The following is a 15600-nucleotide window of genomic DNA, read 5'->3' on the forward strand; positions in this document are numbered from 1 at the left end:
TAAAAGAGAGAGCCATCAGAACACACACACCATTCCAACTCATATGTTCTGAGAGAGAACCACCTACTCATGTGTTGAGATCAAGACATTCCATTCCTACCATATGAATCTTGATCTCTAGCCTTCCCAAGTTGCTTTCCACAAAAACCCTATTTCCACCAAATCCAAATCCTATGAGAGAGAGTTGAGTGTTGGGGAGACTATCATTTGAAGCACAAGAGCAAGGAGTTCATTACCTACACACCATTTGTTACTTCTTGGAGAGTGGTGTCTCCTAGATTGGCTAGGTGTCACTTGGGAGCCTCCGACAAGATTGTGGAGTTGAACCAAGGAGTTTGTAAGGGCAAGGAGATCGCCTACTTCGTGAAGATCTACCACTAGTGAGGCAAGTCCTGTGTGGGCGATGGCCATGGTGGGATAGACAAGGTTGCTTCTTCGTGGACCCTTTGTGGGTGGTTGCTTCTTCGTGGACCCTTCGTGGGTGGAGCCCTGTGTGGACTCGCGCAACCGTTGCCCTTGGGTGGAGCCCTGTGTGGACATGCGCAACCGTTACCCTTCGTGGGTTGAAGTCTCCATCAATGTGGATGTAGGATAGCACCACCTATCCGAACCACGGGAAAAACATCCCTGTCTCCAATAGCGTTTGAATTCTCCAAACCCTTCCCTTTACATTCTCGCAAGTTGCATGCTTTACTTTCCGCTGCCCATAAACTCTTTGCATGCTTGCTTGAGTGATGTGATGATTGCTTGACTTGTCCTAAATTAGCTAAAATTTGCCAAGAACTAAAATTGGGAAAAGGTTAAGTTTTATTTGGTCAAGTAGTCTAATCACCCCCCCCTTCTAGACATACTTTCGATCCTACAAGTGGTATCAGAGCCTTGGTCTCCATTTTCTTGATCTCCATAGCTTTTGGTGGTCATAGCCTTGGTTTCACAACCTCGGAGAGTATGGCGTCTAGCAAGGGAAATTATCACCGTAGAGGTCCTTACTTTGATGGTACTAATTTTGCTAGTTGGAAGCATAAAATGAAAATGCATATTCTTGGACATAACCCCGCTGTTTGGGCTATTGTGTGTGTTGGTTTGCAAGGTGACTTCTTTGACGGGAGAGAACCAAACCATGAAGCTACCGCGGATGAGTTGAAGATGTTGCAATACAATGCTCAAGCTTGTGATATTCTCTTCAACAGATTGTGCCCCGAAGAATTCAACAAAATCGGCCACCTTGAGAATGCAAAGGAAATTTGGGACACTTTGATTGATATGCACGAAGGTACCGACTCCGTCAAGGAATCCAAGTTGGATGTGCTTCAAAGCCAACTTGACAAGTTCAAGATGAAGGATGGTGAAGGTGTCACTGAAATGTACTCTAGGCTTGCTCTCATCACAAATGAGATTGCCGGCTTAGGAAGTGAAGAGATGACCGATAGATTCATCATCAAGAAGATCCTAAGAGCCTTGGATGGAAAATATGATACCGTATGCACATTGATCCAAATGATGCCCAATTACAAAGATCTCAAGCCAACGGAGGTGATTGGAAGAATTGTTGCTCATGAGATGTCACTTAAGGATAAAGAGGAACTTCACAACAAATCAAGTGGTGCCTATAAAGCCTCATGTGAAGCCCCTACATCATCAAGTGAGAAACAAGACTTCAAAGAAGAATTGAGCTTAATGGTGAAGAACTTCAACAAGTTCTACAAGAGTAGAAGCAAAGATAGAAGCTCCAAGTCAAGGTCCTACAATGACAAAAGATCTTCTAGTAGAGAGCGAAACTGTTACAATTGTGGAAGACCCGGACACTATTCCAATGAGTGTACGACTCCCTACAAGAGAAGAGAATATTCTCCAAAAAGAAGAAGCAAAGGATCACCACCAAGAGAGAGAAGGAGTAAAGATGATCGTTATGAACGAAGATACTCACGGAGAAGCAAGGATTCAGAAAGGAAGGAAAAATCATCAAGGAGCTACACAAGACGAAGACATCAAGCTCATGTTGGTGAATGGGTATCCGGCTCCGACTCCGACAGCCACTCCGAGAGAAGTTATCACTCCGACTCTGAAGATACTCAAGATGAAGGTGTTGCCGGTCTAGCACTTGTGTCAACCAACTCCTACGACATATTTGACTCAGCAAATGAAGGAATTGGAAGATGCTTCATGGTCAAAGGTCCTAAGGTAACACACCCCGAGTATGTTGATTTCAATAGTGATGAAGATGACTTGTTAGGTGATGATTTGCTTGGTGACAACTCTAGTGATGAATACTATGATGAAAGACCAATTAATCATGCTAAAACGAGTGAAAATGATAAGGAGAAGATTGAGGCTCTAACTAAAGAACTAAAAACTCTTAAGTTAGCTCATGACACTATCTTCGAAGATCATCGAGAACTTTTAAGAGCTCATGAGAAACTACGCTTTGAAAAGCTCAATCTTGAGCAAGAGCATGAGTTCTTAAAGGCAATCAATGATGATCTCCGCAAGAAAAGTTCTTCTTACATTGCCAAGCGTTTACTCTTATCCACTTACATGCCTCAAGTCAAGTCTGACAAGAAAGATTCTTCCTCTAGTAGTAACAATGATCATGCTAAATCCAATATTGTTGCTTCTAGTAGTTCTCTTGATTCCACTAATGATTCTCTTAGCCAAGTTACACTTGAGCAAGAAAATAGCTTATTGAAGGGAATTATAGAGAAAGGAGTGTACAAAAGCCTTGCCGGGAGTAAGCAATTCGAGGAAATTGTGCGCAAGCAAGGAATGCACCGGAAGAATCAAGGTGTTGGTTTTGAACGAAAGTTCAATGCCAATGGAGTTGAATGGGAAGAAGATCAATACCCCAAGACAAAGTTTGTCCCTCAACAAGAGAAGTATACTTCTTTCAAGGGGACACAAGCTCAAGATGATCTTCCACCACAAGACTACGAGCAAAAAGGCAAGGACAAGCTTTAAGAGGAAATTGATGCATTTGAAGAAGCTCCTAAGACCTTAGTCAAGTGGATTCCCAAGACTACTTCAAGTTCCACTTCATCAAGTACGACTACAACTCCAAGGATTCCCATCAAGATGATGTGGATCCAAAAGAAGAAGAACTAGACAGTTCTTGAGGGTGACTCCGCCAACATACTTCACTCTTATCATTTTGGCAACAACAAGTGCAATCAACTTCCACATCTTGCACTAGTTCAAGGAGTCACAAACCCTCTTGTTGGTCAGACAAGGGACAAGGCAACCTAAAATTTTTCATGGACATCATCTTTTGTGTGCATCACTCTATGTCTATGGATATCCTTGTTTGTTCCTTGTGGGACTAACCCATGTAGGTATTGAAAGTGCAATTCACTCAAATGGATAGCTCCAAGAGATCTACATCAACATTGAGCATCCACATCTTCAATATCTACATGAAGTCATCATCGACAAAACCCAAGGTTAGTCCATCCCTCTTAGGGGGGATATCACATCTAGGGGGAGCTTTACTCTAAGACTTGAGCTAAAGCAACTCTAAAGATGTGAACACAACAATGCTTTATGTAAAAGTGGTAACCCCACTTGAGCTTAAACGATGAGTATGACCTATGATCAAGTGTTCTCACTTGACTCCTAAGTCAATGTACTCATATATAGATGACCTAGTCATCGCAAATTGCTTGATAAATGCTAGAATTGGTTGTGCATGCCTTGCCACATATTTCATTTGCCATCTTATTGTGTGAGCATGCTGATTGCATATTTTACTCATTCGAGGACATCCACTTGTTGTTTTGATTGCTTGGTTTTATCCTCTTTTGCCAAGTGGATGGACAAGAATGCCTAAGAACGTCCTCTAGCTATCTATGCTTTTCTCGTCTCAAACTCTATTCATGCTGCATCACAAAATTTGATCAAGTCAGATTCGAACCACTCTGTGTGAGGAGCGCTCGGAGTCCCCGATTCGTCATACACTTGAACTTCCAAAACCTATTTATGATTCTCGGTCTGACCGATACTCCACTTTCGGTCCTACCGAGATCATTAAGTTGATCTAGGTTTTTGATCTCGGTGCAACCGATTTGAACCTTTCGGTCACATCGTGTTTCAGTAACTGCACGCAGTTATGAATCTCGGTGCCACCGAGTTGTTCCACTCGGTCACACCGACAGGGTCGGGCTATATAGTCACGGGCATAATTTGGAAATTTCTCTGAACCCCTTCGCCCGCGTGATAGCCTGCTCTGCCCTCGAGGTCTCCGGATCGTCTTCTCGCCGCCAGCAGCCTCCAGTCGCTGGTCTCCGTCGCCGTCAACGGGAATTCTGCCCCGCCGTTGCCGCCGTAGCAAGTCCCCGTCGAACTAGGGTATGGACTTGATCTTTGTGCTATTCGTCAATCTGATTCCTAGCACATTGTGATCATATTGTTTCTAGCCACGTTTGATAAACTTCTATCCAGTCAAAACGCTCATAGATTAGGTTTGATTCGAAAATTCTAGGTCTAGGTTTCCGCCGAAACTATCTCGGACCCACCGAGTTGAAAAACTCGGTCCCACCGATTTGGCGTATGCCATTGCACAAGTGAGACTCGGTCTGACCGAGAATTACTTATCGGTGTGACCGATTTTTGAACTCAGTGAAACCCTAGCAGTCTCGGTGCCACCGAACTGTGACTCGGTCCTACCGAGTTCACTAGTTTAGGTTCCAAAACTGCTTCGGTATCACCGAGTTTGAAAATCGGTAGATCCGAGATGATTTCAGTGGGAAACTAAAACTAAGTTTTTGGATCATTCTTTTTGCAAAAATCTCTGCATTTTTGTGATGCTCATCCACTCTATCTCCTCTATAATCTATTCACAGGGTCAGCAGTCAGTTTGCAGCATGTCAGACCAGAGTGATAGCCAGAATCTGTCAGAGCAGCAAGTGGTGATGAGTGAGGGCACTAGTCCCTCCAGTTCATCTGATGAAGGTAGCAGGAGCACTCCTAGCAATTTGCCAAAGGCTGCCACGAGACAAAGGAAGAAGAAAACTTCAGACTCTGAAGATGAGGACTATGTGGCAGAGGAAGAGGCCACTTCAAAGAGAATTGAACCAGCTCAAGGCACTAAGCCAGGTCTGAAAATCAAAAGGCCAGCAGGCAGGCAGCCCATGTCAAAGGCTAGAGCCTCAACTGAGAAGCCCACTTCCCAAGAGCCAGCTGCAGCTGAGGGCAAGAAAAGGAAGGAGAGGGTGAAGAAGACTGTGGCTAGAGTGCTTGGCAAAGCTTCCATCATGGAAGAGGAAGAGGAAGAAGAGGCAGCTGCACCAGCGCCCAAGGCACCCAAGCTAATGGGAGATGCCATAAAGTCAGGGGGAGCTGCATCCAAGCCCAAGGAAGCACCTAAGGCTGCATCTACGCCTAAGAGTGCACCAAAGAGAAACACAAGAAGCATCCCAGCCACTGAGAAGAACAAGGCCCCGGTGCCTGAAGCTGCAGAGGAAGAGGAAGAGAATGTCCTTCGGAAGCTCAAGCCCAAGATCCCAGACCACAACGATGCTCATCCTGTGGCTGAGGATATGAAGCTCAGGAGAGACTCAGGGCTCAGGAAGTGGAGAGAAGCAGATCCATATGCTTCTAGGAGAAGGACTGCAGTGGACTACAGGTTTCATACCAAGGAGCAGCAGGATTTCTATGAGACAGTGCTACTTGACAAGAAGCCAATTGTATGTGACATGAGATGGGTCGACTGGACCTATATCAAGGACAATGAGGAGTACTCCCCTGGAGTATTTGACAGCTTTAGTGCGTGTGGAGTTGCAGACTTTGTTGGGCAGAAGCTCACAAAGTGGAACGAGGAGCTAATCATGCAATTCTACTCCACAGCACACTTTTATCCGGATGGCAGGATCACATGGATGTCAGAGGGTACAAGGTACCACTCTACTGTTGAGGAATGGGCGAAGCTGATCAATGACCCAGAGGAGCAAGCAGATGACTTGGACATTTATGCCAAGAAAAAGATGGACCACAACTCCATGTCCAACATGTACAAGGAGATTCCGAATGAAGCACTTGACACGTTCAAGTTTGGCTCAGTGCATTATCTGCTATCAGGATTGCCTACGATCAACTGGATCCTTAGGCACACCCTTCTGCCCAAGTCTGGAGATCACAAGATGATCAGAGGTCACGCGATCAATTTGCTTCATGTCTTTGACGTGCCTCAAAAATTCAAAGTCATGAGCCTCATAGTGGAAACAATCAAAAGGACAGCGGCAGATCAGAAGAGGAGTTGTGGATATGCCCCTCAGATTCAGGAGCTCATCAACTCCAAGATGGGCACGGGCGTATATTTGTTGGATAAGGAACACCTGCCCATCCGTCCAGATTTCGAAGATAATCAAGTTGTTAGGACTAAGAATGAACCATCATCTGCCCATGCACAAGCTCAGAAGGAGAAGGCGAAGAAGGAGAAAGCTGCCAGGATGCCTACTCAAGCGGAGGCATCTGATTACTTCCTGAAAACCAAACAAGAGCAGCTTGGTTACCTGATTGCGTCCACCCTGCGGATTGAGCAGAGTATAGCCACCCTGACTCAGAACCAGGCGAGTTTAGAGAGAATCATGGAACAGAGGTTCTATGACTTGGACATTAAGGTGACAGAGATACAGACTACCGTGGAGCAGCTCCAGGAGGACATGAATCAGAGGAGAGGCAGGACCACGACTGATGCTTTTGCGAGGGTGCCACGAGGTCCAAGGTCGTCTGCACTGCCAGTTGCTGACACCAGAGCTACAACGTCTGCACCAGCCACAGCCTCAGTTCCACCAGCTCCAGCATCCACTTCAGCCTCGACTCCGACCATGTCTAACGAAGGCTTCCTCCTTGGAGTGCTCCGGACTCCACCACCACCTGAAGATCAAGACTGAGCGTCGATCTAGTGCTATGCATTTTCTAGGAACTTTTTGGTAACTTGTTGCCAAAGGGGGAGAAGATGTATAGATCATAGGCTTCGAGAGAGAGAGTGTTTCTTTTCTCTCTTGCTTTATTTGGTGGGTTTTTTTGAACTTATCTGCTTTTGAGTGCTTGATACTACGTCATTATTTGTGAGACATTGATGATCATGTGTTTGATCATAAGCTACACTTAATGCTTGCTTAATGCCATTATCCTATCTATCTTGTGTGATCATTCATTATTCTTGGTGATGAGTGCATGTATTTCATTCTTATCATTTTGAGCGCTCCACCAAGATGTATGTGACATGGAAGAGTAACCCATGACTCTAACTCTTTGTGCATTTGCAGTCCAAAGCAAATTTTAAATATGCACAAATTTAGGGGGAGCTCTTACTTATCACATACTTCTCAAAGCGACGATATATTTCATGCTTATTATCATTTGTTGAAGCTTTGATCTATATGTTGTCATCAATTACCAAAAAGGGGGAGATTGAGAGTGCAACTATCCCTAGGTGGTTTTGGTAATTCATAACAACATATAGCTCATTGAGCTAATGCTATTCCAAGATGATTATTTCAGGAAAGCTCAATGATTGGCATGGCATGGATGTGAAAGTGGAACCCTCAAAATGCTAAGGACAAAGGATTGGCTCAAGCTCAAAAGCTCAAGACTCTTCATTTTATATTTTAGTGATCCAAGATCACATTGAGTCTTTAGGAAAAGCCAATACTATTAAGGAGGGATGAGGTGTTGCTTAATGAGCCTCTTGCTTCATGTCCTTAGTGATATGCTCCAAAACCCTCAACTACTTTCCCATATCCACATATGACCTAAACCCTAAGCCAAACTCGGTCCTATCGATTCTTCCTATCTGGCGCCACCGAGTTTCACTTGTCATTAGCCACTGCCAAACCCTAGCAATTCGGTTCTACCGATAAGGATCTCAGTCTCACCGAGATGGGGTTGCAAACTCTCTGTTTCCCTTTCGTAACTTTTCGGTCTTACCGAAAGAGAGAATCGGTCCCACCGAGATTGCAATGTAAACTCAGTGTTTCCCCTTTGTAACTTTTCGGTCTCACCGAGTTCCACTCGGTCTCACCGAAAGAGCAAATCGGTCCCACCGAGTTTTCCTGACCAACTCTCTGGTTAGCTAATTACCAAATTCGGTCTCACCGAGTTTGTGTAATCGGTCTCACCGAGATTACGTTATGCCCAAACCCTAACCGAATCGGTCCTACCGAGTTGCATGTCAGTCCCACCGAAATTCCTAACGGTCACTAGGTTTACTATTTCGGTCAGACCGAGTTTTCTGATTCGGTCCCACCGAGATTGGTAAATTGTATGTAACGGTTGGATTTTGTGTGGAGGCTATATATACCCCTCCACCTCCTTCTCATTAAAAGAGAGAGCCATCAGAACACACACACCATTCCAACTCATATGTTCTGAGAGAGAACCACCTACTCATGTGTTGAGATCAAGACATTCCATTCCTACCATATGAATCTTGATCTCTAGCCTTCCCAAGTTGCTTTCCACAAAAACCCTATTTCCACCAAATCCAAATCCTATGAGATAGAGTTGAGTGTTGGGGAGACTATCATTTGAAGCACAAGAGCAAGGAGTTCATTACCTACACACCATTTGTTACTTCTTGGAGAGTTTTTTCTCCTAGATTGGCTAGGTGTCACTTGGGAGCCTCCGACAAGATTGTGGAGTTGAACCAAGGAGTTTGTAAGGGCAAGGAGATCGCCTACTTCGTGAAGATCTACCACTAGTGAGGCAAGTCCTGTGTGGGCGATGGCCATGGTGGGATAGACAAGGTTGCTTCTTTGTGGACCCTTTGTGGGTGGTTGCTTCTTCGTGGACCCTTCGTGGGTGGAGCCCTGTGTGGACTCGCGCAACCGTTGCCCTTGGGTGGAGCCCTGTGTGGACACGCGCAACCGTTACCCTTCGTGGGTTGAAGTCTCCATCAACGTGGATGTAGGATAGCACCACCTATCTGAACCACGGGAAAAACATCCGTGTCTCCAATAGCATTTGAATTCTCCAAACCCTTCCCTTTACATTCTCGCAAGTTGCATGCTTTACTTTCCGCTGCCCATAAACTCTTTGCATGCTTGCTTGAGTGATGTGATGATTGCTTGACTTGTCCTAAATTAGCTAAAATCTGCCAAGAACTAAAATTGGGAAAAGGTTAAGTTTTATTTGGTCAAGTAGTCTAATCACCCCCCCCTTCTAGACATACTTTCGATCCTACAAATGGAAACCGGCCGGCTGGCTACTCTGGTAGCAAGTCGGCGGTGGGAGAAGGCTTTTGTTATATTAGTCCGTTAGTCCCTAGCCGTTTTTCGTGTGGGCGCCCGTTCCTGCCTTTAACTCTTGCCAGCCGGACAGGCGGTTCTGCGAACTGTGACTTTTGGCAAGAGAAGGCTTGGGAGCCGGCACACTTCTTGTCTGACTGCAGGTAGGACTTCTAATATAACTCCATTCAGCCAGTCCCCGAGCCGACTAGTCGAACCCGGTGCCGGACGGGACAAGTAAATGAAGTGACAAGGTCATAAGCATGATACTTTTCATTCATAAATAAGGGATGGCAGTCCCCGAGCCCTCCTCGGGGGGCCTATTGTCTCGTACTTAATACAAAAGTAAGCGTGATACATACTGCATTTCAACTGTAAAATCGTCCAATGAGGTTGGCGTTCCATGGTTGTTCCGACTCCTTGCCGGAGTCGTCTCTCTTGCGTGCCTTCGGCTTCTGTGCGTCGATCGGGTAGTAGGAGTCGTTGCCTAGAGCCCTGCTGATGACGAAGGGGCCTTCCCAAGGGGCCGAGAGTTTGTGCTGGCCGGCTGTTCGCTGGATCAGCCGGAGCACAAGATCGCCCTCTTGGAAAGATCTTGGCCTGACCTTCTGGCTGTGGTAGCGGCGCAAACCCTACTGGTAGATGGCAGACCGGCTGAGGGCTAACAGCCGGCTTTCTTCCAGCAGGTCGACGCCGTCTTCTCGTGCTTCCTTGGCCTCCGCTTCTGTGTACATGGTTACTCGAGGCGAGTCGAACTCGATGTCAGTTGGGATGACCGCCTCGGCACCATACACAAGGAAGAAAGGGGTGAAGACGGTTGACTTGTTTGGAGTAGTGCGCGGACTCCAGAGGACAGCCGGCAGCTCGTCGAGCCAACAGCCGGCTGAACGCTCCAGAGGTACGACCAGTCGGGGCTTGATGCCGGAGAGGATGAGGCCGTTGGCTCGCTCGACTGGCCGTTTGACTGCGGGTGGGCGACGGATGCTAAGTTTAGCCAGATACCTTGGGCTGCGCAGAAATGTGCCAAGGCTCCTTTGGCAAAATTCGTGCCATTGTCGGTGATGATGCTGTGTGGCACGCCGTACCGAGTTGTTATGTCTGCGATGAACGTCACAGCAGTCGGCCCATTCAGCTTCTTGATCGGCTTTGCCTCAATCCACTTGGTGAATTTGTCCACGGTGACGAGCAAATGCGTCGTGCCGCCGCGCGCCGTCTTGAATGGGCCCACCATGTCCAGTCCCCGAACGGCGAAGGGCCAAGTGAGGGGAATGGTCTTGAGTGCCGAAGCCGGCATGTGTTGCTTGGAGCTGAAGAGTTGGCACCCCTTGCAATGTTTAACTAATTCTTTGGCGTCATCCAAAGCAGTCGGCCAGAAGAAACCATGGCGGAAGGCTTTGGCGACAAGTGATCTTGAGGCCGCATGGTGGCCGCATTCTCCTTGGTGAATGTCTCTGAGGATTGCAATGCCCTTCTCTTGCTCGACGCACCATTGGAGGATTCCAGTGACACTGCGCTTGACTAGTTCTCTGTTGACGATTGTGTATGCTCCGGCTCGACGTTGGACTTGTCTTGCTTCTGTTTTGTCAGCCGGCAGATCTTGGTTTACTGGGAAGTTGAGGATGGACTGAGTCCATGATGGAGCCGCGACTTCTCCTACTGCCAATGTGGCTACTGCCACCAGGGTGGGCGGGCTGGGTGGTGAAATGCTGGAGTTGGCCGCCGGCTGTTGTGTTGGTGCAGTCCCTGGGCCGGCTACTGCAGTCCCCGAGCCGGTTGCCGAAGTCCCCGGGCCGGCTACGGGAGTCTTGGGGTCGCCTGCTTGGTTCTTCGAGCCGGACCCGGACGCATTGGGGTCAGGCGGCACGAAGATGGAATCGGACTCTGGAGACGGCTTGATGGACGGCTTGAGGAGGCGTTGTAGAGCGACGCCGGTTGGAATTGCTTGCCGAGTGGAGCCTATTCGAGCCAGGGCATCGGCTGGCTCGTTGTCGGCTCGCGGTACGTGGAGGAACTCGCATCCTTCAAAGTATCCGCTGAGTTGTTGGACCAGGAAGTGGTAGCTCGCCATATTCGCGTCCTTGGCGTCCCAGTCGCCGGATGATTGCTGGACCACCAAGTCCGAGTCGCCATAACATAGGATCCGGCGAATGCCAAGTTCTTTGGCAAGCCGGAGCCCGTGTATGAGCGCCTCGTACTCGGCCACGTTGTTGGAGGCGGCAAAGTGGATCTGTAGCGTGTATCTAAGCTTGTCGCCTTTGGGAGAGGTAAGGACGACGCCGGCTCCCAAGCCGGTGCGCATCTTGGAACCGTCGAAGTGCATGCGCCAAAGGGTGGAGTCGGGAGCCGGCGGCAGGTACTGGGTCTCGGCCCAGTCGACGAGGAAGTTGGCCAGTGCTTGGGACTTGATGGCGGTGCGGGGCTGGTAGAAGATCGTGTAGGGGGCCAGCTCGATGGCCCATTTCGCCACTCGGCCGGATGCATCCCTGCTGCCTATGATCTCAGCCAGCGGGGCGGTGCATACGACAGTGACGGGATGCTCTTGAAAGTAGGGCTTCAGCTTCTTGGCGGTGAAGTACACGCCGTAACACATCTTCTGGTAGTGCGGGTAGTTCTGCTTTGAGGCGGACAACACCTCGCTCAAATAATACACCGGCCTCTAGACCGGCTGGGCTCGGCCTTCTTCTGGGCGTTGGACTACGATGACGGGGCTGACCACCCGGCTGGTTGCGGCGATGTAAAGGAGCATGGGCTCTTTCTCAGTCGGCGCTGCGAGGACGGGCGGCGTGGCCAGCATCTTCTTCAGCTCATGAAAAGCTTGGTCGGCCTGGTCGTTCCACTCGAAGTGAGTGCTCTTCTTCATGAGGCGGTAGAGGGGGAGAGCTTTCTCTCCGAGCCGGCTGATGAAGCGGTTCAAGGAGGCCAAGCACCCGGTGAACTTTTGAATGTCTCGAAGCTTGGTGGGGATCACCATTCTCTCGATGGCCTTGATCTTCACTGGGTTGCATTCCATGCCGCGTTCGGAGACCAGGAAGCCTAGGAGCTGGCCGGCTGGCACTCCGAACACGCATTTCTCGGGGTTGAGCTTGATTTGGAACCGGCGTAAGTTCTCAAATGTTTCCTTGAGGTCTCCCAGCAAGGTGCCGCGCTTCTCCGTCTTCACCACGATGTCGTCCACGTAAATGTGAGCGTTTCTGCCGAGTTGCTTGAGGAGGCACTTCTGCATGCAATGCTGAAAAGTGGCACCGGCATTTCTCAAGCCGAATGTCATAGTCAGGTAGCAGAAGGCTCCAAGTGGCGTGATGAAGGCGGTCTTCAGGCGGTCGTCCGGATCCAGCTTTATCTGGTGATATCCGGAGTAAGCATCCAAGAAACTCAACAGCTCGCATCCGGCTGTGGAGTCTATCACTTGGTCGATCCTTGGCAGGGAAAAGGGATCTTTGGGGCAAGCCTTGTTGAGGCTCGTGTAGTCTATACACATGCGCCACTTGTTATTATTCTTTAGCACAAGGACCGGGTTAGCGAGCCATTCTGGAAAGAAAACTTCCATAATGAAGCCGGCCGCCAGAAGCCGGGCTATCTCCTCCCCTACAATCCTGTGTTTCTCCTCCGACAGTCGGTGAAGGGGTTGTTTGACTGGCTTTGCGTCTTCTCGTACGTGTAGTTTGTGCTCAGCGAATTTCCTCGGAACACCCGGCATGTCCTTGGGGGACCATGCAAAGATGTCCCGATTCTCACGGAGGAAATCGGCGAGCTCGCCTTCCTATTTGCTGTTCAGGCTTGCCCCGATGACGGCAAACCTCTCTGGATGCTCGGGGTCAAGAGGTATCTTCTTCATCTCCTTGGCCGGCTGGAAAGATCCTTGAGCATCATACTCCTTGGGGTCGGGGGACACGGCCGACTGCTTGCCGGCTATGGCCACGACTCGGTCCAACAACTTCTTTTCTTCGGCAATCACAAGGGACTCGGCCAGCCGGCTGCTGGCTGCTGCGCACTCAGAGGACTTCTTGTAATCGCCGGCTACGGTGATGACGCCTTTGGTGCTTGGTATCTTCATCTTGAGGTATGCATAGTGGGGAACTGCCATGAATTTGGCCAAGGCAGGTCGGCCAAGCAATGCATGGTAAGGGCTCTCCAGGTCCACCACTTCAAACCAGATCGCTTCCCGGCGGAAATGCTCCTTGTCCCCAAAAAGTACATCAATCTTGATCTTGCCAATGGGGGCGCAGGACAGGCCGGGTATGATGCCATGAAACACTGTCTCAGTAGGCATGAGCTGCTTCGTCTTGACATTTAGCTTCTCCAGGGTGTCACGGTACAGGATGTTGATGCTGCTCCCGCCGTCTATCAACACACGGGAGAAGCGGGCGGCGCGTCTGTCCGTTGCAAGGGTGGCTTCCAGGACCAAAGCATAAGAGCCGGGAGACGGCATCACCTCTGGATGGTTGGCCCGGCTCCAGCTGATGGGCTTTTCTGACCAATGCATGTGTCCGGCGGGGTTGGCAGTGACCACGCTGACTTCTTGGTGCTCTCGGCGTTTGCTGCGCCGGTCTTCGGGCTGGCTTGTAAAGACGATGTAGGTTGCTTGCTCATCGGGGAACTCGTCATGCACAGCTCCGACTGCGGGCCGAGCGGTCGGAGGCGGCGGGGCCGGAGGCGGCGGGCCGGCAGGCGGAGGCGGCACGAGCCCCTCGCCTTTAGAGATTCGGGTGAGCCAATGGCACTTCCGGGTTGTGTGGTTGGACGGCTTCGTTCCGCTATGGAACTTGCACGGGGCATCGAGAGTTTGCTCGTAGGAGAAGGCCGGCTGCCAAGCCGGCCTGCCGCCCTTGGGCTTCTTGGGCGCGGGTCGCCCTTCAGGCGGCACGTCTTCAACTGTGGCCACCTGCCGACTGGCGGGAGGCAGCGCGGGGCCCTTGCGCTTGTGGTCGTTCGAGTGCGGGCGTCGGCCGGAATCCCCAGCCGGCGTCTTGGGCGCCGGGTTAAGAACTTTCCCGGACGCGTCTACCCGAAGCTCGGTCTTCATCGAGGAGTCGGCGGTGGCGTACTTGTCCGCTATGTCCAGGAGGTCGTCGAGGGTAGTCGGCTCGTCGCAGAGGAGCTTGTGCTTGAGGAGGGTGCCTTCTCGGCATCCGGCTGTGAAGTATTCTATGGCTTGCACCTCGTGCACCCCTTCGCAAGAGTTGCGGAGCTCGGCCCAACGCGTGAGGTAGTCGCGAGTGGACTCGGCGGGGCCTTGTACGCACAAGGAGAGCTGTCTGGGCTTGGGAGCCCGCTTGAAGGTGCTGGTGAAGTTGCGGATGAAGGCTTCTGTGAAGTCCAGCCAGCTGTTGATGCTGTGCGGCTTGAGGCTGTTGAGCCAGGTCCGCGCCGTGCCTTGCAGAATGAGGGGCACGTACTTCACGGCAACGCGCCGGTTGCCGTTGGCTATGCTAACCGCCGTGGAGTAGTCGATCAACCAATCTTTCGGCTTCACGGAGCCGTTGTACTTGGGCGTGTCTCTTGGGAGCGAGAACCCTTTGGGGAAGGGCTTGTCGCGGATGCGGGGGCCGAAACAAGGCGGGCCGACATCGTCTTCTTCTTCCTACGCCAGGGATCGCGCCAGGCGGTCGATCCGATGGCGGGCGTCGTGCTCGCCGACTCCTTCGCGGCGACCTAGCCGGCCGCTGAGAGTCAGGTGCGCCACTGGCGGCAGGGCGGGATATCTCTCTCCATGGGGTGGAGGCGGAGGCGGGTTGCCCCGCCATTCCATGGCTCGGGGATGGCCGTCCGTGTCTCGCTCGATGGAGATTCGGGTCCGGCTGCGGCTGGCAGCCGGCTCTTTCTCGCGCCGCGCGCGGGTGTTGCTCGTAGTCGGTGTCCGGGACGTCGCGCCGTGATCTCGGCGCAGGGGAGGGCTTTCCACGCGGGCGTCGGCTTCATGTCGCTACGCGGCTGCGTCAATCAGTTGCTGGATGCGCCGGGTCATGTGGGGGAGGTCTTCGGCCTCCAAGCCGTCCAACTCGTCTACGGCCGCCTCGGCGGCACGCAAGTTCTCAAGCGGAGTGGCATAGACCGGGCGGTCAACTCCCAGCGTGTCGGCGATGACGGCGCCGTGTTGCTTGACAAGGCCTGCCCGGCTTGGCCCGCCCGGGGCCGGCGTGCCGAAGGCGGCGCGGTCAGCTTCACGCTGGTAGGCTTCAGTGAGGCGTCTTACGGAAGCCAGCCTCCGGCCCTCTGCGAGGAGGGCGAGGCGGCGTCCCTCCAGTGCTTCGTCGTCGGCATCAGCCGGGAGGGGGGGTGGACAAGTCGTGGGCCGCCGCGTGCGGGGCGTCGTGGTTGCCCTCGTCGGCCGGGCCGCCGTGGCCGACAACCATCACTTCGGTGGTGACAGCGTCGCAGCCAC

Source organism: Triticum urartu, chromosome 7A, assembly GCF_056163025.1.
Source record: "Triticum urartu cultivar PI428250 chromosome 7A, HENAU_Tu73, whole genome shotgun sequence".
NCBI lineage: Eukaryota > Viridiplantae > Streptophyta > Magnoliopsida > Poales > Poaceae > Triticum > Triticum urartu.